The sequence below is a fragment of the Mustela putorius genome, unplaced genomic scaffold (genome assembly GCF_011764305.1).
Source record: "Mustela putorius furo isolate JIRA1106 unplaced genomic scaffold, ASM1176430v1.1 tig00000174_pilon_pilon_pilon, whole genome shotgun sequence".
Taxonomy (NCBI): Eukaryota; Metazoa; Chordata; class Mammalia; order Carnivora; family Mustelidae; genus Mustela; species Mustela putorius.
Genome location: NW_025421304.1, coordinates 37132093 through 37155118, shown reverse-complemented (window position 1 = coordinate 37155118; position 23026 = coordinate 37132093). Strand labels below are relative to the sequence as shown.

At 40.6% G+C, this 23026-nt stretch overlaps 1 long non-coding RNA gene across 1 annotated transcript in view; it reads left to right on the top strand.

The window, feature by feature from the left end:
- The window catches only part of LOC101678152, a 365866-nt gene that overhangs the window by 10474 nt on the left and 332366 nt on the right, over positions 1-23026 (top strand). The window lies entirely within an intron of this gene.

The window sequence follows — 23026 nt, the reverse complement described above, 5'->3', positions numbered from 1 at the left end:
AGTGCCCTCCAGTGGAAACGAAGGTGAGTGCTCCTCCTTTGCCTCCCAGACCCCAGCCACACTACATGTGCATTTTCACTCTTCTGTGAGGCTGCGGTCAGCTGAGGGTCTGCACAGTTGGCTGAGGTTCAGAAACCAAATAACGTAAGAAGAGTGCTAGTTCCTATGAAAAGCAGACATGTTTTATTATCTCAGTTGTAGGCCTTTTAACAGGACTCCAAAGTAGCTCCCTTGTTCAGAAAAATTACAAATATAACAGGAGAATGAAAACTGTATATAGAAAAAGGAGATATTTCATTATTTTTCTTTCAATCCACCCCAGGACATTGGTTCACCTTTGGCCAGTGGAAGGAAATCAGTAGCTGAGTGTGCTACTGTAAACAGTTTTAACAATATAAAGTTAATTTTTTCTTACCTCCTCTAAATAAACACTGGCCAGTAGCTCAGGAATATGATTTTGAAATGTTACCAAATGTCCAGTCTTTGGTGCGAATATGTCTGGGATCAAGACAGAATAATGAGGAGGTGTGTATGTATGTTGGAGGGAGGGGAGAGCCATGGCTCAGGTCACAGCATTCCTGACCCTGGGGGCGCCAGCACACACCCAGTACTGCCTCCCCAGGAGGACAGTTGGGATCCTTTGTCCAATTGCATTGTAATTTTGAGAACATTCAATTTCATTTAGCCATTCCATAAAAATTTCAAGATTTAAGAAGATGCTAAATGATGTGGATAGAATTGAAATGCTTTAAGTGACATAAGATGGCGAAAGTCAGTAGTTACCTTTCTTTTCACTTAAATAGGAAGAATGGCAAGTGGGGGGATTGACCCTGTGCTACTTTTCAGAATCCTCTAGGTGGTGCTGCTGTGATGCTATTGGCCAGATATTTTCCTTTAGCACTTAACTATCAAACCAAATATTTAACTTATTAAATGTTTTATACTGATGGTTAATTGCTAATATGATACTATTGATAATTTATGCCATCACATTTTCATTATATTCTCTTAAGAATGAGTCTATACACATAAATCACACAGCAGAGTCATTTCAAGAATTGAAATACACGTACTTCTCTGGTTATCATTCAATAAAATTGAAGACTTGTGTGTGTTGATGGATTTTTCCACACACATTAAAACAGGCTGTATGATTAGCTCTTCGTTACCTCTACTTGTGTAGGACAGTGTAGGACAGTGGCTTGTACCTAGCAGTTGCTAAATAAATGTTTTTCAGAGGAATTGGCTCTAGTTGGTTTTTTCCCTTCCACTACCAATTGGAGATGAGACGACTATCTGGATTCAGCTTTGTAGAACCCTAGTCAGATATTGCTGCTTATCTTTGCTAATGAAAAGAGTGGGAGGCCATTTTTCCTTTATTTCTGAAAATGGCGTGAGGGCTGTGTGTGTGTGTGTATATGTATATGAAGTCACTTCTTTATTTTAAAAGCAAATTGGTTTTCAGGTTGGTTCCATTGAAATGCAGGAATGGTATGAGAACTGTGTTTGATAATTGCTCGAGTCTTAATCAAGATTTTATTAAAATCAATATTTGATATGCTGCTCAATTTAATTAAATTAAACCATAGAGAAACGAGTAATAAATGAATATGAAAATCAATCATGGATAAGGTATGTTTCTGTTAATTAGTTTAACACAGAAAATGTTGGGTTAAGCAATTGCTGACCATGGAAGGAACAACAACAACAAAATCACCACTTTGTTTTGTACAATATGAACAACTCATATTAATGAGCATGTTTTCTATGCCAGGCACAGTGCTAAACACTGTCTCTTAAGTTTCTTCATTTATCTTGGGACAAAATTCTGTGACACCTGTCTCCTCAGTGATGATCCAGACTTGGATTTGAGTCAGCATGAGTATCTTGGGCCATTTGGCCAGGGAATGGCAGAGGTAGATTTTAACACAATGATCAAGCTTTTCGCACTACTTGGAGTCACTCAGAAATAGGAAGAAAAAGCATACTTTTATTATGATGAATTTTAGAGAAGTGCATTGGTAATAGTTTTCTCCCTAAAAGAAGTGTGGCTTTTATAGATGAATGATGGATGAGAAGCGGGGCGAAATCCCAAATCAAAAAGCATGAATGTTGACTTAGCAGCTCAGTCTCATGACCTGCCAAAAAAAGGCAGGGGTATTTTTCTGGAGAGACACAGAATGCAGTTATTTACCATATAATTTATGCTTATTGGGAACGGCAGAGATTTATGGCTTTAGTAAAAAAGGTCTGTAATTGGGATTAGCTAATGAAAAAATGGTAGAACTGGAGAGGGAGAAAGGGGGAAAATATGATTTCAATTGAGGTGTTTCTTCTCTCCTGGGATCCTAACCAAAGGGCTCTCGTTACACACCGGGGCAAAAATCACACTTTTAATTAGGCCTTCAGAGTTGTGCCTGTGTTTTTGGTTCTCGGATTCTTAGTCATCCAAGGAATCAGCTCTCAGAAACTAATGGTATTCTTGTTAAGTACCCTCGGCAATGAGAACAAAACTACAGCTTCCTGAACAATCTCCTGCATTTTTATTCAGCGCTTGCTCAGTAGGATGAAAGTAAAAATCAACAACAAATCACAACCATACAACTACACAGCTTCTCTGCCATAGACCGAGAAGGATTTTTCTCTCGGGGCACTGCTTGCTCAACTTCTGTCATTCGTGTAGCACATTGACGAATTTTGCCATCTCCCTGCACCTCTTGTGTTACTTAATGTGTTCCTTTAAAATGGCTCATTTTATTTTATTTTAAGATTTTATTTATTTATTTGACACAGAGAGAGAGACTGTGAGCAAGGAAACATAAGCAGGGGAAGCAGGAGAGGGAGAAGCAGGCTTCCTGCCAAGCAGGGAGCCCCATGTAGGGCTCGATCCCAGGGTGCTGGGATCATGACCTGAGCCGAAGGCAGATGCTTAACGGCTGAGCCACCCAGGCGCTCCTAAAGTGGCTCATTTTAAAACATCAAAATTAAATGTGCTTGTTTTAACAGGAGGCTTTGTTTCAAAGTCATAAATGGAAAACTAGAGTTACTTTCTCTTAGAAGGAAATGAGTGAAAAGAAATATAGTCAAATCCAAACACATTATCAAATTTTAACTTGAAGAACGTGTCCAGGGGTCATAAAGGCATAGTTGTACCAAACTCAGACTTTCTCTTTGATTATATCTGAGCAATAAAAAAAGATTGGAAAAGGGAATAATTTTCTCATTATGTGAATCAATTTTCTCCAACAGAGTCTATTTATTACCTAAGATCCTGTTTCCCAGCCCAGCTGCATCCTTTAGCTTTTGTGATCAATAGCCCATGTCTGTCTGTCTGTTGCTTATGTGAAGTTTTATCCTCTTGTTTGACTCTTATGATTACCCCCCATCGCATTTGAACCTTAGTCTCTATCTGTCTAATTGTTCTGACCTTATTTCTAAACATTTAGAGAATTCTGTTAAGCCAACACATGGAATGGAAGGCAGATTATAAAATGAATTGTTTCTATTGTTGGTTAACACTTCCTCTCTCCATATACTGTTTGAGATCATTTTTCTCTAACCAGATGTGGCAAATTTCCAATAATAGTAAAGTAGATATAATGAGTGACTTGTCTTTTCAGCCCTTCTGACCTTTATACACCCACTTCCCCTCCAGAGGTGACCACCGTCATCATGTTTTCTGTACTCTTCTGGAGATAGTTTGTGTATGTGGAAATTTACTTGAACCTGTGTGTCTCTCCTTAAATTTCACATTTTGCCTTTTTTTTTTTTAACCCAACAATATTTTCTGGTTGTAGTTTCCAGTTGCTGTATGTGGCTGTCATCCATTCTTTTAAATACTACATAGAGTGCTCCATGTACATAACTCGTCCCCTTTTGATGGGTACTTAGATTATTACTTTTTCTTCTACAAACAGTGCTGTAATGTCCCTGCATAGTTCTCCTTGGGTCCATGATGACCAATAAAAAGTAAACCTGCTTCTGGACAGTGCTCACTCAAATGGCTGGCGTTCTACTTACAGGAATTAGAGAGGGTAAAGGTGGTCATATCTCTTTCATGAGGATGCCATGCTCTTTCTTTTTCCTCACCCATAATATAACATTTATATTTGTCACAGTGCCCTGCACAGCATGTAGTATTTGCACATGAAGTTATGGTTGTAAGTTACATTTGTCACATGTGTCCAATCCTACTTAATCCTCCCTTGTTTCGATCACATCTTTTGGGAAAGATTTTACTTATTTATTTGACAGACAGAGATCACAAGTAAGCAGAGAGGCAGGCAGAGAGTGAGAGGGGGAAGCAGGCTCCCCACTGAGCAGAGAGCCCGACGTGGGGCTCGATCCCAGGATGCTGGGATCATGACCTGAGCCGAAGGCAGAGGCTTTAACCCACTGAGCCACCTAGGAGCCCCTCGATCACATTTGAAATTAGTTGTGTGGCTTTGTGCCTGTCTCTGAGTGGATGACGAGCTCCATGAGGCCAGGGAGGGACTCGATGTTATGGAAAAATCTTAAACTTCTTTAGCCTTAGGGAAAATGACTGCCGTATTATTTTAATAGCAAATGGATGCACATTCCTCATGGAGCTTGAGCAGGGAATATGAGGGAAAAAAAAGAGAAAAAGAAAACAACCCATGGGAGCTGGGGTTGCTATTTTTGACCACATTAGAATTGGGAAATACCAGGAGTCTCATAGGAAATATTATCTCACTGGAAGACGATCCTGTTCTGTTGGCCAAAGAACAGGTCTGTAGTTAGTTTTGTGCATATAAAACTTGCAGACCCAGACAGAGGGCCAGTATACCTTCTGGCTTAGCCTGCCATTTATTATCATTCACAAGGTGGTGTTAGATGCTCAGCTTTTAAAAGAACTGGCTTTTCAGCAGTATTTTTTACCCTTGAGAGTATATATAGAGAGCTCTGTGTTGTATATTAATCAGAGCTTTCACGACTCGCTTTGAATGGTATTCGAAATGTGTCTGGGAGTGTGGTGAATGAACTATGCCCAAAGTGTGCTCTATTATTTATTACTCAGGAGTCTTTCCATCTGAGACATAGACTGAAATTAAAGGAACCTAATACCTACCTTTAATAACTCAATGTTCTTCCCAGTTTCTGCTCCTTATACACTCCTGCCCCCAAAAGGTTTCTAGGATTTGATAACCTCATAAGAGTCAGTTTGTATCTAAAATTGTACTAAAATTTGTATTTTTAAATTCCCCACTCTTTCTGTGGATGTGTAGCCCTCAGAGCATACCGTGCTATGCAAACAGTCAGCAAACATGCCTGGAAGCTGTTCCTTCTAGAATCACTTCCCTCCCTTTTCCCAGATGGCAAGTCTTACTCATCCTGCAAAACCTGGTTCAAATGTCATTTCCTCTTCTGCCCTCCCTGACTGTCCCAGGCAGTGAGTCACGCCCTTCTCTGTGCTCCCATCATCCTCTCTGTATACCTTGATCCTATGCATTCCCAGTGGGTGGGTGGGGCAGTATTGTCCCCAAGGGAGCAAAGTTTCTTTCTTGGGGGACAAAAAATAGTATTCTGTGAATGCATAGAGCACAGATATACATACAGCATACAAACAGATATACAGTTTATAAATTTCCCTGTTGGTGCAGAGATTAGGAAAAAAGATATCTAAATATGCTTATAAAAAACACAAAACTTCCATATGTGCACAGCCCAGATATCAACCAGCTGCCTCAGGTCACCAGTATGGTGAGCTATACTCATCCACAGCTGGTGGACACCTTTCCCTCTGATTCAAACAGCCCTGCTTCCCCTATCTCACAGCAACCCACACGGCACAGCTGTTCCATTGCTCTTACTTCTACAAGCAAACTTCAGGTCTTTTTCAAGGTGGGGTGTCACTTTTTAGGTAGTACTTGTGTATTTCTTAACCGTTTAACATGCAACCACTTTTACTACGTTCTTTCTTTATGTCATTCTCCAAGTTTCTGAGTGTTGTGCCCTCGCTCCACCTTCTCCAAAGATGCTGTGGTTTTGGTTGTGTGATTCTGTGGAGTGGGCTGGCATTTTAGGAATGCATAGAGTGTGTTATGTCAGAACCGACCGTACTTAGATGCTTGCCTCTGATCTAACAAATTAGTTGGGATTTAAGAGAAGTAAAACAATTTTCAACTGAATAGGATTGATTTTTTTTTCCTTCTATGGGGCATTTTGAAATAAGAGTGAAAGAAAGAAGTACGTTAATCCATATGCATAGAATTGCCATACTGTAGTAACTCAGAAGTGGACCCGTGCAGATGAGCCATGCTGGTGACTCAGACACCATTAATGGCATTATTATAAATGATGTGATTTTCTAAAATGGTGAATAACTTCCAAAGTTCTGAACAAAACAAAGTAGACCTCTGTCTTGATTTACACAATAGTTGCTTTCCTAGAAAATTCATTTAAATTAACCCCATGCAAACTACCTTCTCCCCATATTTATAACTAAAATGGAATTTGATTCTGGCCAGTTATATGTAAACACATTTTTCATCATGGCATGGGGAAAGTGGACAGTTGTCTTATCTGCTAAGAGACATGCAGGCCCCTGCCCACTAAATAACCGTAACACCCTTCCCCATCATGTGACAATCCAAACTGACCACCACAAATTTCCGTCGTGCCCCCTGGTGAACTACTGGGCTATTGCAGTGCACTTCAGATAAGCTATAAGTAGGATCAATGGGAGTTCCTTACTTGGGCCAAGAAAATAACTGTACAGAGGAAAGAATGGAGAAAAATGATTTAGCACTAGGAAGGGTAGGAAAAGTTCAGACATTTTTGCTGACAGTAGGTGAAATATGAGTAAATAGTGTTGTATGACCTAATATCCTTAGGCTGATTGCAGGAAGTACAACAACTGCATCAGCGTTGTCTGATGGAAATACAACATGAGTACAGATGTAATATCACATTTTCTGGTAGCCACATTTTAAAAAAGGTAAAAAGAAACATATAAAATTAACTTTATGATTAAAACTGTTCAACCCAACCCACCCAAACTAGTGTTTTTTCAAAATGTAAACAATATGAAGTCTGTTAATCAGATACTTTACACCTATTTTTTGTACCAAGTCTTTCTAATTTTGTACTTAGAGCACATCTCACTTTTCAAGTGTTCAAGAGTTCTGTATTGCTCCCAGCCAAGGAGCTCCCAATCCTGTTGGGTTATCATGGTACTTACAAGTTAAAATATTAGTTCTGTATTTTCTAGGACACTATTAAGGGCAAACTGAGAAACCTCAACTCACACCACCTTAAATAGTAGGAACATTTATTCTCTGACTTAAGTCAAGATGTAGCCTATGCTCTAGAGTCGGTAGTTTAGCAGTTAATGCCTTCACCAGAGATGGAGGTTCTTTCCATCCTTCCATCCTGACTTTTTCCTTGTGGGCCGTGCCTCTCACGGTCCTAAGATGGGGTCCAGGAGCAAGATGGCTCAGGTTTCCTTGTCTGTAGCTCATGTTTCCTTGTCTGTGTCTGGAAGAGGGATGAAGACACCTGTCCCACAAACTTGAAATATCCCTTCTTTCTTTCAGTCTTATTGGGCCCAAATGCCAAGTCCCAGTTGGCTTACACAAATCACCTGGGTCAGACTATTGGCTATTCTTGTGATGGATGCTGGAATGCCTCTGGCGGGGCATTTCCTCTTCACCTGCTCACAGAAGAGATGCCATTTCTTATCCTAATCTTGCTTTCTTCAGTCATTTACTCTCTCTCTCACTGCCTCTGAAGGTGTTTGCTTTTGTGACCTCCTTATCAAACCTGGACTCCAGCAATTTTTGGTTGAGCCACTTGCATTTAACTTTGATTTAAGGCAGTATAAAAAATGGAGTAGGTTTAAAAGAGAGCTAAGGTGACGAAGAGAACTGAAATCATATGGTATGGAAGATGTTGAAGGGAATGGAGGTGCAGACCCACGAGAAGCAGAGGATGGGGATAGGGATGGAGCATCTGAGGTGTCTCCAGATGGTTTGCCTGCCTGTAGCAGTTCTCTACTCCCATTGATGTAGCTGCCTTGAATCGGTCCTGGAACTGGAAGCCAGGTCATTAAGCCTGTTGGAATAACACATACAATAAGAACCGATAAGCCGTGACCGAGGCCGAGGTACTTGTCTGAGAATAAAGCATTTAAACCTCAGTGCCTGAACCTGGTTTCCTCTTCCATCTCTTACCTCATTTCTCTGTGTGTGGTTTGAGGTTCTGTGCTTGGTTCTGGGCATGTAGTATGGTTTTTAACACTTCTGGGATATGATAAATTTATGAGTGATCATGTATAAATGATATTTGTATGAATTACTACTAATCTTTATGGACGCTCTGAACTAAGTACTGTTTTGTCTGTTGTCTTCTTAAATTTTCACTAAACCCCGTGAAGCATGTGCTATTTGTATCTCTGTCATACAGAGGAGCAACAGAGGCTTGTGGAGATAAGTGAACTTGCCTAAGGAGCTGAGATCCATGCCAGGACTGACCAGCCTCAGAGCCTAGGAAGCCTGAGAACCTAGGATCTTAAATAGCCCAAGGGATGCTAGGGGACTATGTGTCCCCTTGATGCACATGACATTAGAAAGAGCAAGTTCTTTTACCAATTCCCCGTGATACCACTGGAGCATGTGGCTGAAATGGAGGGGTCATGACTGGGATGTGATGTGGCTTTTCTTTTTCACTTTCTGAGTGGCCTGCTCTTCTCAGGGGTGTGTGGGATTTTTATACCAGGGACGAGCTTTTCAGTTCATTTTGTGGGCTCACACCTGTCTCCACTCTACCCTAATTCTGCTTCTTTGAGTGTTGTGTGCCCTCACAGAATAGTGTATGCCATGGAAGCTAGTCTGTATTTATGAAATCAGGCTTTTTCTGAGGGCAGTGGGATGCCGTTAATGCATTTTTGAAGAAGGAGGAGCACTTTACAATATGTAAGCATTGTTCTGACCTGTTTTGGGGAGATGAGTGGTAAGAAGGACCAAGACTGATAGAGTTCAAGAGAACCTCTTCCCTGGGGAATAGCTCTCCATCATCTCTGAATTTCAGCCCTGTTCCGTACAACACTGAAGTCCCCTGCATCATATGGGAGGCAGTTGCAGAGAATGTGTTGAGAAAAGAGGGAATGAATCAGCCTGCGCAAGCTCACTCTTTGACCTGGGAGATGTGTGTTCGTTGTCCTAAGGCTCTCTTCACCTCTTGTGTCTCTGCCCATGAGCCCTGAAGAACCCAGATTTTAATAGTTGTTTTGGCAATTCATTACCAACTGAATACCCAGGGAATAACTGGGGGAAATCAGAACTTAGAAATCCTAGGAATTAGAAATCCTTCCATGAACAAGAAGAGAGTAGGCCATTACTGTTTTATGGAAGGAAATTCGAGATAGAAGGATGAAATATTGCTCAACTCCCAAGAAGGTATAACAGCTGACGTTGACTGTGTACTTAATGTAGGCTATGCATTACTTACTTAATTCTCTACCCAAACATCTGAGGGAGTATTCTTATTCCCATTCTAGAGGTGAGTACATTGAGGCCGTGAGAGGTCGAGTGATGCTCTCAAGGTTACATGCTAGTAAATGGCAGAGTGTAATTCAAACCCAAGCTCTCTGAGTTCAGAGCCAACACTTTACACCCTGATGACTCTGGATTCCCTGACTTTCAATTCATGAAACCTGAGTTTGTTCCTCTCCACAAAACAATTGATACCATGCTATGAAACGTTTAGCAAGGTTGAGACTCCTGAAAACTAGCGCTGGCCAAGTGTCACACAATTCAAATTACATACAGTATCGACATACAGGTAAAAACATAATCTCAACATTCTAGCGTGAGGTGTGGTATCGGGTAGTACACAATCAATTGTCAAGCAAATGGCTTAGCAATGGAGTGTTAAAGCATCTCTACAAGGTATAAATAAATAATAACGTGGAAAGAAAGACATTTGCTAGATGCAAGATGCCAGCTGTAATTTCAAGAAAATGTTGATTGCGTGCTTTAGGAACTACTTCACAAAGCCTTGCTCCAGTACAGATTTTCCTTGTAAGGTAGCATGAAAAAAAGAGAGGTTTTTATTTTTACATGGAGTTTATTGTTTCTTCGTCAGCAGCTGTGCCAATGTGGTGTTGATTATGCAGAGAAGAATTATTTTGATTATTGACAGTTGGTATTCTTCTCATAATTTGGAGTTCTTCATCTCCGAATTGTTTCCTCACCTCCTCTCCTGTCTGCACATGAATAAAAATCTAAAAGCACTTGCCAGGATCCTTACCCAAGGCAGCTGTTAGGAGGAATGTAGTTGAAAGTTCAGATGCAATTTGACGTGAAACTCTCCCTGCTGGTTGTTCCTTTCTCTGAGCCTCACTGCAGAGAGAGGGAGCTTGTGAGGTTCATCATGAGAGTCTGAAAGGCTTCTCTGTGAGGAAGCCCTGCTGTCTTTTGGAGCACCTTTCCCCTGTATCTTTGTCTGCTGCGCGGGCGCCTCATCTCCCCTAGTCATGTCCATTCAGAATTGTGTGCCAGCCGGTCAGGGTTGGCTCAGATGAATAGTCTGTGCTCCTTCCTGTATTTTTCCTTAGGAAAAAGCAACAGAAAATGATCTAAACAAAACAAAAAGATCCCCCTTTGAGGTAATTTTCTTCTTCTTCTTTTTTTTAATTGGACTTTTTTTTTTAAAGATTTTATTTATTTATTTGACAGACAGATCACAAGTAGTCAGAGAGGCAGACAGAGGAGGTGGGGGAAGCAGGCTCCCTGCTGAGGAGGGAGCCCGATGTGGGGCTCGGGGCTCGATCCCAGGACCCTGAGATCAGGACCTGAGCTGAAGGCAGAGGCTTAACCCGCTGAGCCACCCAGGTGCCCTTTATTTTCACATGTGCCTATAACTGATTCCTTTGGTATGCTATTCCTGTCCCATTGCCTGCCTGTATAGATTTTTAGTATTTACTCCAGTGTGAGCCTTAGGTGAGACACGCCTCAAGTGGCAGATCCCACCTCAAGCTTTCTCTCCAGGCCCGGAGGTAACACCCCTGGGGACCACCCTCCATGAAGGGGGGCAGAAGCCTGTGGAAAATGGCCCAGCTTCTCCTTTTTCAGGTGGGCAGTTCTGAGAGGTGCTTTATCTGCTTCTCAGAGATCCTGGCAGAACTGAACCGTGTTGTTTGCAATAGTGACCCCCAACGTACTTCCTTTTCTTGGCTTTTCCTATTTCCCAGGATCACCTCACAAACAGTGTGTACCCAAGTCCTTGTCTCAGGCTCTGCTTTTTGAGGAAATACAAACTAAAATAGTAAAACAGAAAATACTGTTCCTCACTGAATTGATTCTCTTTCCCTTCCTCAGATTCTTACTCATTTTTATTGTTTTGGAGTAAATACTAAAATCTATTCTTTAAAGAATGTAGGAGTAATATAGGTACACTGAAAAAATATTTTCTGTATCTATGCACATATGTATATGTATGTTTTAAATTTTATGTATATGTATATATACATGTATATATTATATACACATGTATGTGTTTTATACATACATGCATAATTGTTTAGATATGTGTATAGGTGTGTGTATATATATATATATATATATATTATTTACATTAAAATTATCTCTTTGTGGAGAAAGTACATCGTGGACAAAACACAGTTTTGGATCAGAGAGACCTGAGATTGAATCGTAGCTCTGTAGCATTCAAGTCTTACATATTTGGGATAATTATTTACCCTCCCAAGGCCTTGGTTTGAGCTCCTGCAAAATAGAGTGAGCATACATGCAGGGTTGTCATGCATTAATTGACATTGCATATGTAGCACACGAGCATGTTTCTGAGCATTTAGCAAGCATTCAGTGTGTTTCAGTGATAATATAAAAAGCAAAACAAAGCAAACTTCTCCACTAAACTGTAATACTCCCCCTACTCCCTGAGGGGTTAGGGAAGGGAGGGGGAGGAAACCACTGTATCTGCTGTGTATCTTTCCAGAATTTTTCCTATGTTTATACAAACTTTCTAAAAATATGCATATACACATACATACACATATATTAATAGGTTGAACATTAATATATATTATATGATCATATATATTAATAGAGGGAAGGCCGAAGCAATGGTATATTAGTCAAGCTTCTCCAGAGAAACAGAAATGATAATACACATCTATATGAGGGGAGCTGGTGAGATGTCTGTGGTCTAGTCATGGAGACTCTTTGACTCTCTTAATTCACCAGAGACTTCCTATTCCCACAAGCACCTTTAAATAGATTTGCCTTCTTGGGCTCAGTCTTCCTTCTTGATATCCAGGCTCACAACCTACCGTTTAAGGACATGATCTCCAAGGATGCCTTGGTGATGCAGGATAGAGCCCTTCTTGGGAGAATAACAGTCCTGGCACCAAAGCTGACCCCGGGGTAGCTGTTAGAGCAATGCTCTTTGTAAGTGCTTGTGCCTTCTCTGAGGGTATTAGACAACTAAGACACATTTACATAACCTCTTAGCAAATATATAAGTCCTTCAAAATAGGATTTCTGAAGGCTGTAGACAGACTACCCAAAGCCAAAACTCTTTCCATGTGATTTTACCTCAAAATCTGTTTGTTCTGGATGTGTCTCGTGCCCAGCCTCAGGAAGGACCCTTCACCTCCAAGGAAGGCAGAAAAAAAGAGAACTAGGTGTGATTTAGGATTTCCCAGCTTCTCTCCTACCTGGAAGAAAAAGAAGATTCCTGCTGTTGGATGATATGAACAGAGGCTCTGAGAAGGAGGAGAGAATCCTCCAATTTGAGTAGCCCTATTTTGATCTACAGCCCAGCATGAGCTGCGGTGGTTTTCAGGGGCCTGCACTAGAGCCAAGCCCTCCCTGTGGATTCCACAAGTATACAGAGATGATAATATACTCAAACAATCCGATGTCAGGCATCAGTTTCTTCCCTTCACCTCTCCTCCTTTCTCTTCTATTCTAGTCTAAATTATTGTATTTAATTACTAGACATTCTAGCCTATGCTATTTCATTCCATTTAAACTGATGACTTTTTTTTTCTGTATTATTCTGCTCTATTACTTTCTATCTCACTCCATTCTGTTCTACAGCCATGTGTTGAGTCTTGTTTGATGCAAGGGTTTATGCTAAATGTTACCAAAAAAATTCTTGCATGCGTGTGTGTGTGTGTGTGTGTGTGTGTGTATGTGTGTGTTGGGGGGCAATTGCACACACGTGTCTTTTGAGGAGTAGTTTTCAAAATACCATTACGCTTGACATAAATTCCATATTTCCTGCACCCTTCTCTAGGAATACGCAGGAGGAAATCTCAGATTAATCTGAAATATTACAGAATAAAAATATACCTGGAAAGTATTGGTACTAACAATGAGTTAAGGAGAATTCAAGGTTTTAAGCCCTTTGTGTTTCTCTGCTAGTGATTTTTCAGAGACTGTATTTACTAACAGTGCAAATCCTGTATTAAATTAAGATAAATTGAAGTCTTTTTGCAAGTTGGGAGCTATCATATAACAAGAAAAGACTGTAAGGTAAATACAATATCTGCTTTCAGATTTATTTCTCAACCATCCTCTTTCAGTGTTGCTGTGAAGTGTACCTTGACATCTTTTTGTTTGTTTTTCTCCTGAAAGTCAGTTATTCTGGGAATAATGTGTTCTTGAGAGCCAATTTAGTGTCATGGTTAAGGTCATGGGCTTTTTAAAGAGCTGAGTTAGAATGTCACTTCTACCAACTCCAACTCTATGAACTTGGGCATGTTCCTTAAGCACTTGGATTGTAGTGGTATCTCCTTCATGATGTTCTCGAAAGAATTAAATGAGATAATCATGTAAAGTGCTTAGGATCATATTTACCAATATTAAGTGGCCAACAAATATTTGTTGTTAGTTGGGAAATAGGGAAAATATAATAACTCTTAGGGGGATTTTGAGTATTAACTGAGATGCTTGTAAAGCATTTAGGTCACTATGTAACATAGTAAACACTCAATAAATGTTCATCATTGACATCATTGTTTTTGTTAGTACATGTTATTTGTAAAATGTGGATAATGTAATTAACTTAGTATGGTTATAAATACTAACTGGGATAACATGAGTGAAGTATTTAGCACTGTGTCTGGCACAGAATGAGAGCCAAATGAATGATTAAAGTCCTGAAGGACAGGAACTGTGTTATTTACTCTATTTTACCCCCAGCACCCTGGCCAATGTTTAGCACATCCAAGGCATCCAGTAAATATTTTGTAAATAAATAAGTGAATAATTGTATTATTAATTATGTTCTACTCTATCCCAAATATAAAAGGAAATCTTGGAAAAAAGTTCTGGTCTCCTTTAGAATGTGATGACCCCTGAAAAATGGGGAATAAAATAAACCCGAGGAGACAGGATGTTCCCAAACTCTGAGATCATCGTCATAATCCCCTACATTAGAAAGGTCTTTATGGTTCACAAAGAACTTTCACATCCATTATGTCATTCAGCATTAAAAAAAATAATAATAAAAATAAAAAAAACAGGCAAGAAATGTCCTCAGGGTCGGTGTGGACAAGGAGCTCAATCTCTTACAAATGATTTAAAACCCATTTTGTCTTGCTACAGATATTGCTTACAGAAAACTTAAGGCACAGCAATGCTACCCAGCTTGATTTAGCTTAAAGAAACCTTTCATGACCTTATAAACAAACATAGCCCAGTGGGAACCCAAGTGGAATTTCAGAATTTTGAAGATGAGCTGAGAGAATTTGCTCAGAAATGGGACATATTAAAACAATCTCTACCAAAGGAGTGAAACAATAAAGAGATTGACTCAGAAGAGAACAAAAAGGCCAGTGCCACTTATTGGTGAGCAGTGAGCTCCTGACTCATTATAACTGTTGACTGCGTAGCAATAATGTTTGGGAACACTGCAATCTCGAGAGCGGGTTTATAATGATGTTCATCTGCTCATATGGATGGATGGCCTTACATAAACTCTGATTGCTCATGGAAAGAGCTGCTTCTCCTTAAAGTAAACTACCAGAATTGGAGTGAGCAAGGCTGATTAAAAGATATTTTTATGAATATAAATATCAGGCTTTAAATGCCTCTCCTCTGATATAATGTTGTGTGTTCATGCATGTGTTGGGTGAATGTGTTTTGACCTTATGTCCTGAGTGGGTTAGGCTAGTTGATTAACTGAGTTATTGAAATATAGAAAAGGGGTATATTGGTCAGGGTCCCAGAAAGATACATGATTCAAATGGAGTTCAGAAGTTTCAAGGATGGGACTTTATTGACCAAGATATGGGCAAGGTTGCTTCCAGATGCTTCAAATGGAGGGACAAAAAGGACTGAGCTATGGGCAAGGTTGCAAAAATGGATGAGGGATAGTGAGCGAGTTCCCTACTGACTAGCAATACTAAGAAGATCTCTTAGCCTCTAAGATGTACATAAAATTATGAGAACCTGATGAAAACTGACAATGTAGCAATATAGTGGGGAAGCCATCTTGAAGAAACTGTGTTCATGGAAAGGCACAGATACCATTGTAGATTTAGCAGAGCAGGGAAGAAATACTCTGGCCTCTCGCTCCTCTAATCCCTGATTTCCTGCAGTTACTTGCCATTGATCAAACCCACCCAATGCTAGCAGGCAAGGGACTCTGGGAGATGTGGTCTGCTGGGACTCCTAGGCACAAAGTAGGGCAGAAAAAATGGATCTGGTCATGGGACGTATCATCTTTGTTGCAAGTACTCACCTCTACCATTGTAGGATAAAAGCATCCATAGATAATAAGTAAATGAGTAGGTGTGGCTGTGTGCCAATAAAGCTTTATTTACAAAACAGGGAATGGGACAAATATATAGTCAGTTCACTGATCCTAGGTCTCAGAAAATCATTTGTATGTTGAGTCCTGCGTAAACACAGTCATTTGGTTTCTGGGTAGCAGCAGGCAACAGCAGCATTGTCCTTACATGTTTTTGGTAAGGGCCTGCCTTCGCTTGTTTTCTGCCCTCAGTATCACATAAACTGAAGCAAATGCCCAAATATAGGCTTCGCACACACCAGGGTAAATTTGGGTGGAAGCCTTCAACATGCTTGAAATGAGGACATAAATAATTCAATTGAATACATAAATGATTTAAGCCAATTCCAGTAGTGTGTGTGCACATGCACAAGTGTTTGTGTTATACGGTATGTCATGAGTGAAAGGACAACCTAAAAATTATGTGTGGATAGATTACCAAAGGCAAGTAATCTATCTCCTACTTAAACCAGTGGACTTTGAGATGGATGTGGCCCCTTGTCAAAATTTTAGGCAGTTTCAGGTGGCCATTGAAAAAAAACATTGACCATCCAAACGAGAACAACCAGAAACCCAAACTGATGATAGGCAGAGGCTCCCAAGAAGGCACTGGAGAAGGATGGTTGTACAGTGAAAATGAGAGAGGGTTTCAAGTATGCCTTTACTGGAGGATGTTCCCCTGGGGAAGCTGGAGGTGAGCTAAAAGCAGGGCAGCCTATATGACTGGTTTCCGGAGCATATTTGGCTTTCGCTGGTTGGTCCTGAGTCAACTAGTAGACAAAAATTAGGAAAGCTGGATGTTATTGATCAAGCCCTGTATGTTTTGGATTGAAAGCTGCAGTTTGTGGTTTGGCTTCCTGGGCTGACTGCTGCAGACCTTGTGGGTGGGGGTTCTGTAGTGGTGTATAGCCCGGCTATTGGTCATTTGGGTATTTAGTCTCCATAGGTTACTGTTGACTGTCTGTCCTAGCTCAGCCACGTCCTGGATGATGCTCTACTTCTCTCCGCACGACCACACACAGGCTACCATGACAGAGAGCATTTCACTTTCTATGTGTGCAGCCATGCCGTGGCTCAGAATGGACCCATAGGACCTGATTATCACAACACTGACTTTATCACTGTAGCCGGGAGAAGCCACAGCCCAGGTCTCTGCATTCCTCATAAAATTTAGCCTTAAGTCAATGTTTCTGCATAAATCTCAAGTTCTCCTCTTAATGACCTCATTCTTGGCAGCATAATTTCCTGTTCTTCCTTCCCAGATCTCCCCATGAGGTAGACCCAAACAGGTCACGTGTGGATTCTTCTCCCGTGATTCCTTACCTCATTTGCATGTGGTTTTTCTCATTATACTTTCATCACCATAAGAGGCATCCTTGAGCTGGGATGACCCAGAGTGGAGAGTACCTGGGGAAATTTCTATTCAGGTCCAAACAGATGTGCTCAGGCTCCTCCGAGCCCCAGGCTTCTCTCTTCTGTGTGGTTAAAAATTGCAAAGCCTTTTACAGGCCTACTTTTTCTCTGTACTTTAGTTCTTCCTTCCTAAGGGTTTATCTTTCTCTCCTCAACATTCAGCCAAACTGTACAGTTTGTCATGAATTTGCTAAACTACTAGAAGCCTTTCTCTCCTCCTAAAATAAAATGTATGACCTTCTGAATTCGGTTTCTGATCAGTGCTTCCCTCTTGACAGGAAACTACCTTCTCTGCTTTGAAGAAACAAGCCCTGTAGGCAGCTCATTTTTGTGCATGTTCATTTGCTCACCTGAGTCAAGTGATAAAATTCTTTTTCATAGACTTGCAAATCCTCAGAGCAAGAAGAGATCTCAGAGGTCAGGGAGGCTAATATTCTCCAGATGTGATGCATAATCCCCTGGGGTGTGTAGGATGATGTTAGCTAAACATTTTAAGTAATTTTAGTTGTTATATGTTTACTTTAATTCTGTAGAAAAAAATGCAGAAATGGTGCACGAAACTGCATGAGTTCATAAATATTACTGTTCAGGATGAGGCTGAAGCAGATGGTACCTTGGAAACCTATTGTACTCAGTATACATGAATTGCAGGTGTTAACAGGCAAAACCTGGATGTGACAAAGATCATGAAAGTAGTATCTTTGAAAGCACCAATCTGCTTTGATCTGCTCTAGCAAGAGGAAGTGGAGGCTCTGGAAAGGGAGGAAGTTTGTCTAAGGTAACTCAGCTCTTAGAAATAGAACTAGGGGGATGCCTGGGTGGCTCAGTTGGTTAAGCTTCTGCCTTCAGCTCAGGTCATGATCTCAGGGTCCTGGGCTCCTTGCTCAGCAGGGAGCCTTCTTCTCTCTGTCTCTGCCTGCTGCTTTACCTGCTTGTGTTCTCCCTCTCTCTCTCCCTGACAAATCAATCAATCAATCAATCAATCAAATCAAATCTTAAAAAAAAAAAAAAGAAATAGGACTAGGGTCAGGTCATGATTGCCTGGGTTCTCCATGTTCTTTCATTCAGTTTCCAAGAACCCCTTCTTGGCCACTATAAGTTCACCTCAAGATGGGATACCTTGATCATGTCCTCAGAAGGTTCCTTGGGGGTGAATTTTCAAAAGCACAAGAAGCCGGACAAAATCCTGTTTCAACCACATGGTGAATTACCTGGATGAATCTAAGATCCTCATTTTCAAAGACAAAAATTGGTCGTTTATTGGATCTAGAACAACTGAAACTTTGCTGGATAACAAGGTAAATGAATGCATTGCACCATTCACCAAAGTGGAGGCCCTCAAGCTGCTGGTTGTTCTGCGTAATGGGAGATTCGGAATGCAGTTAATGGGTTAGTGTAGTTTTTATTGTAAAAGCAAACTAAATTAAACTGATAGTTTTAATTAAATTTGAATTGGCTGTGATTTTGCTCAGTTTTACAGGCCACTTGAGACACTAGTGTTGCACTTAAAATCTAGTGTTGTAATTAGTGACATCTACATTTATTATAATGGTTACTGCACTTTATTGAATTTATTCAGGAGTAAACAAAAGCTCAGCATCTAAAGAGCTTGGATTCCAGGCTACGTTGGCTGGGGGAGCCTGTTTTGTTTCTGTTAGAATGTCAGGTGATGGTGCTGACCTTGAGAAGGGAAGTTCGTGGTTTAGCTGTCCAGCCACAAAGTGAGGACCTTGGGTCGCCTAGAGTTAGAACTGTCTCAGAACATCATACATATGCTTTCTCCACACTCTTCATCTGGAAAATGTAAATTGGGTGCATGTTTGAGCATCCCTCATTCCCCCAATAGAGTTAGAGCTCAAGGTTTGCAATTCTAGATTTGGTGATACTGCCAAGCAATCATTAATTTGTTCGGTACATCAGAACTTCCACCTAAAGATCCAACAGATGTTGACCAGGGAGACTGCTGTCTTCCTGAAGACAGCAGTGTCTTGTTGGCATAGTATTGGCAATTGTCTCAGATGGAGCTGGACTCTGACGCAGTGGTTTGCATAACTTTGCTGCACAGAGTCACCTGAGAGGCTTGTTAAAATGCAGTCTCCAGGGTCTCGGTTGAGCATCTGCCTTCAGCCCAGTTCATGGTCTCAGGGTTCTGGGATCTGGCCCTGACTCTGGCTCCCTCCTCAACAGGGAGTCTCCTTCTCCCTCTCCTTCTCCCCCACTCCAGCTCTCTCTCTTTTTCTCTTTCTCAAATAAATAAAATCTGAAAAATAACAACAAACCTATTTTGAGAAGCTCTTATCTGACACACTTATTCAGTCTAATAAAGTCCTTAGAAAGACCAACCGATAAACAGAAATAGGAGTCTATTCTATGAGGTTACCGTATTCTGTGCTTTGTTGAGAGGTCTGTGTGGCAATGGTTTCTTAAAAATTGTTTGATGAGAGATTAATGCAAGGATTTTATATATTTATATATATATTTTTAATTAAAAAATTTTTTTGGGGGGGGGGCCCTGGGTGGCTCAGTGGGTTAAGCCTCTGCCTTCAGCTCTGCTTATGATCTCAGGGTCCTGGGATCAAGCCTCGCATGGCGCTCTCTGCTCAGTGGGGAGCCTGCTTCCCCCTCTCTCTCTACCTGCCTCTCTGCCTACTTGTGATCTCTCTCTCTCACTCTCTTAGATGAATAAATAAAAGCTTTTAAAAATTTATTTTTATTTATTTTATTTTTAAAAAGATTTTGTTTATTTATTCGACAAAGACAGAGAGAGAGCACAAGCAGAGTGAGGCAGAGGGAGGGGGAGAAGCAGGCTCCCCGTTGAACAGAGCCTGATGTGGGACTCAATCCCAGGATCCCAGGATCATGACCTGAGCTGAAGGTAGACGCTTAACGGTCTGAGCCACCCAGGTTCCACAAGGATTTTATTTTCAATTCAGGTTAATAACTGCTTATAAGAATAGCACAGAAATGTATAACAAAAGATGAAGTACCCTTACGTGAAACTAATGTAACATTGTGTGTCAACTATACTTAAAATTTTTTATTTTTTATTTTTTATTTCTTTTCAGCATAACAGTATTCATTGTTTTTGCACCACACCCAGTGCTCCATGTAATCCATGCCCTCCCTAATACCCACTACCTGGTTCCCCCAACCTCCCACCCCCCGCCCCTTCAAAACCCTCAGATTGTTTTTCAGAATCCATAATCTCTCATGGTTCACCTCCCCTTCCAATTTCCCTCAACTCCCTTCTCCTCTCTAACTCCCCTTGTCCTCCATGTTATTTGTTATGCTCCACAAATAAGTGAAACCATATGATAATTGACTCTCTCTGCTTGACTTATTTCACTCAGCATAATCTCTTCCAGTCCCATCCATGTTGCTACAAAAGTTGGGTATTCATCCTTTCTGATGGAGGCATAATACTCCATAGTGTATATGAACCACATCTTCTTTATCCATTCGTCCATTGAAGGGCATCTTGGTTCTTTCCATAGTTTGGCGACCGTGGCCATTGCTGCTATGAACATCGGGGTATGAATGGCCCTTCTTTTCACGACATCTGTATCTTTGGGGTAAATACCCAAGAGTGCAATTGCAGGGTCATAGGGAAGTTCTATTTTTAATTTCTGAGCAATCTCCACACTGTTCTCCAAAGTGGCTGCACCAACTTGCATTCCCACCAACAGTGTAAGAGGGTTCCCCTTTCTCCACATCCCCTCCAACACATGTTGTTTCCTGTCTTGTTAATTTTGGCCATTCTAACTGGTGTAAGGTGGTATCTCAATTTGGTTTTAATTTGAATCTCCCTGATGGCTAGTGATGATGAACATTTTTTCATGTGTCTGCTAGCCATTTGTATGTCTTGATTGGAGAAGTGTCTGTTCATATCTTCTGCCCATTTTTTATATGATTGTCTGTTTTGTGTGTGTTGAGTTTGAGGAGTTCTTTATAGATCCTGGATTATCAACCTTTTGTCTGTAGTGTCATTTGCAAATATCTTCTCCCATTCCGTGGGTTGCCTCTTTGTTTTGTTGACTGTTTCCTTTGCTGTGCAGAAGCTTTTGATCTTGATGAAGTCCCAAAAGTTCATTTTCGCTTTTGTTTCCTTTGCCTTTGGAGACATATCTTGGAAGAGGTTGCTGTGGCTGGTAGCGAAGAGGTTACTGCCTATGTTCTCCTCTAGGATTCTGATGGATTCCTGTCTCATGCTGAGGTCTTTTATCCATTTTGAGTTTATCTTTGTGTACGGTGTAAGAGAATGATAGAGTTTAATTCTTCTACATATAGCTGTCCAGTTTTCCCAGCACCATTTATTGAAGAGACTTTTTTCTACTGCATATTTTTTCCTGTTTTGAAAATTTTTTAATGGAGCCAACTCTGTTTGACACGTTTCAATCCCTCATTTGCTTCTTAACTGAGCAAATCCTAGTTAACCTAGGCTCAATCCCTGTTTTACATGGAGAACTTAACTGAGAACCGCTCTAATGACGTCTCACCGTCATCACTCTGCTCATTCTTTGTCTCCCTTGGAAGACAGTTCAGGTTTCTTCCAGAATCTGTGTCTCCCAATTGGAATTGCCCAAATAAATGCCTGTTTGCTTGAAAAATAAATGATGAAATAGGTAATTCATTCAGTCCCTCTCTCCACAGGTACGTAATTCACTCTCAGATGGGTTATCTTTCAAGATATTTGCCTCTTTACTTGTAGGCATAGATACCAGTAGATGCTTCCCTACTAGATTTTCTCTACTTGTTACTTTGTTCTGAGAGGTTTCCTCTACTCTGTATTTTTTTGTTCTTGGGATATTTCTTTTATGGAACATCCCATTCCTGTTTTATGGATATAAATATTTTCCCAATGTCTTTGAAAATAGTGTTCAGGGTTTTTCTTTGTGGGGGGAGGGGGCACTATCTTTATTTTCTCTGTTACCACATTTCTTTTATTTATCTTAATTTTTTTCAGGCAATGTATAGGCATAGTGGTTCTCATCCTTTCATACGTAAGAATGAGGCTCCAGGAGGGCAGAGTGGGAACTCTGGGATGGGCGGGATGATTGACTGTCAGGTTTTTCTTTCGAGACAGTAGGCAAAAATCTGGACATCCTGCTTTGGACCTCCTAATGCTTACTTTTAGAGTGCTGTCCACAACCACACTCCTCCTAGCTGCCCTGGTTTTTTCTCTGTTTATGCAGTAATTTTAGAGAAAGAGTACTTGGGGCTGTTATTGCTCTCTCTCTCCTCCTCTCTCTCTCTCTCTCTCTCTCTCTCTCTCTCTCTGTGTGTGTGTGTGTGTATGGCTGTTTTCATTGCAGGTAAACCCTCACCTTTGGCATGTTCTGAACATGAGGGAGGGGAGTCAACTACTGCATGTGTAGAACTTCAATTAATTCTACTTTCTTCCTTCCTATCCTCATTTATGGCCTGATGTTTATGAGTTCTAAAACTCACTGGTGTTCTCTCTTTTTGAAATAGAGTGGTCAAAACTCAGAATATTTCTAAGAGATACTCACATGCTAACTCAATAATCTGAAATACGAACAAGCTGGTTAACACAACACATACTAGAGAACAAATGTGGGTACTTTAATAGTAACCAAGAGTTGGGGCACCCTTACCTCATTCACTTGAATTTTAGGTTTGAATCTGTAGAAACTGTGTCTATAGAGAACAGTGAATTTTGATCAAAGATGAGGCAAATCTGAATCATTTGCATCTGATTCCTTCAATTCAAACTTACTGCCTTGGAATCTATAGAACATAAGAGTGCTTAATAATCATCAATTAAATAACCAAAAAAGCAGCAAAGAAAAATCCCAAGCTCAGTGAACATGGA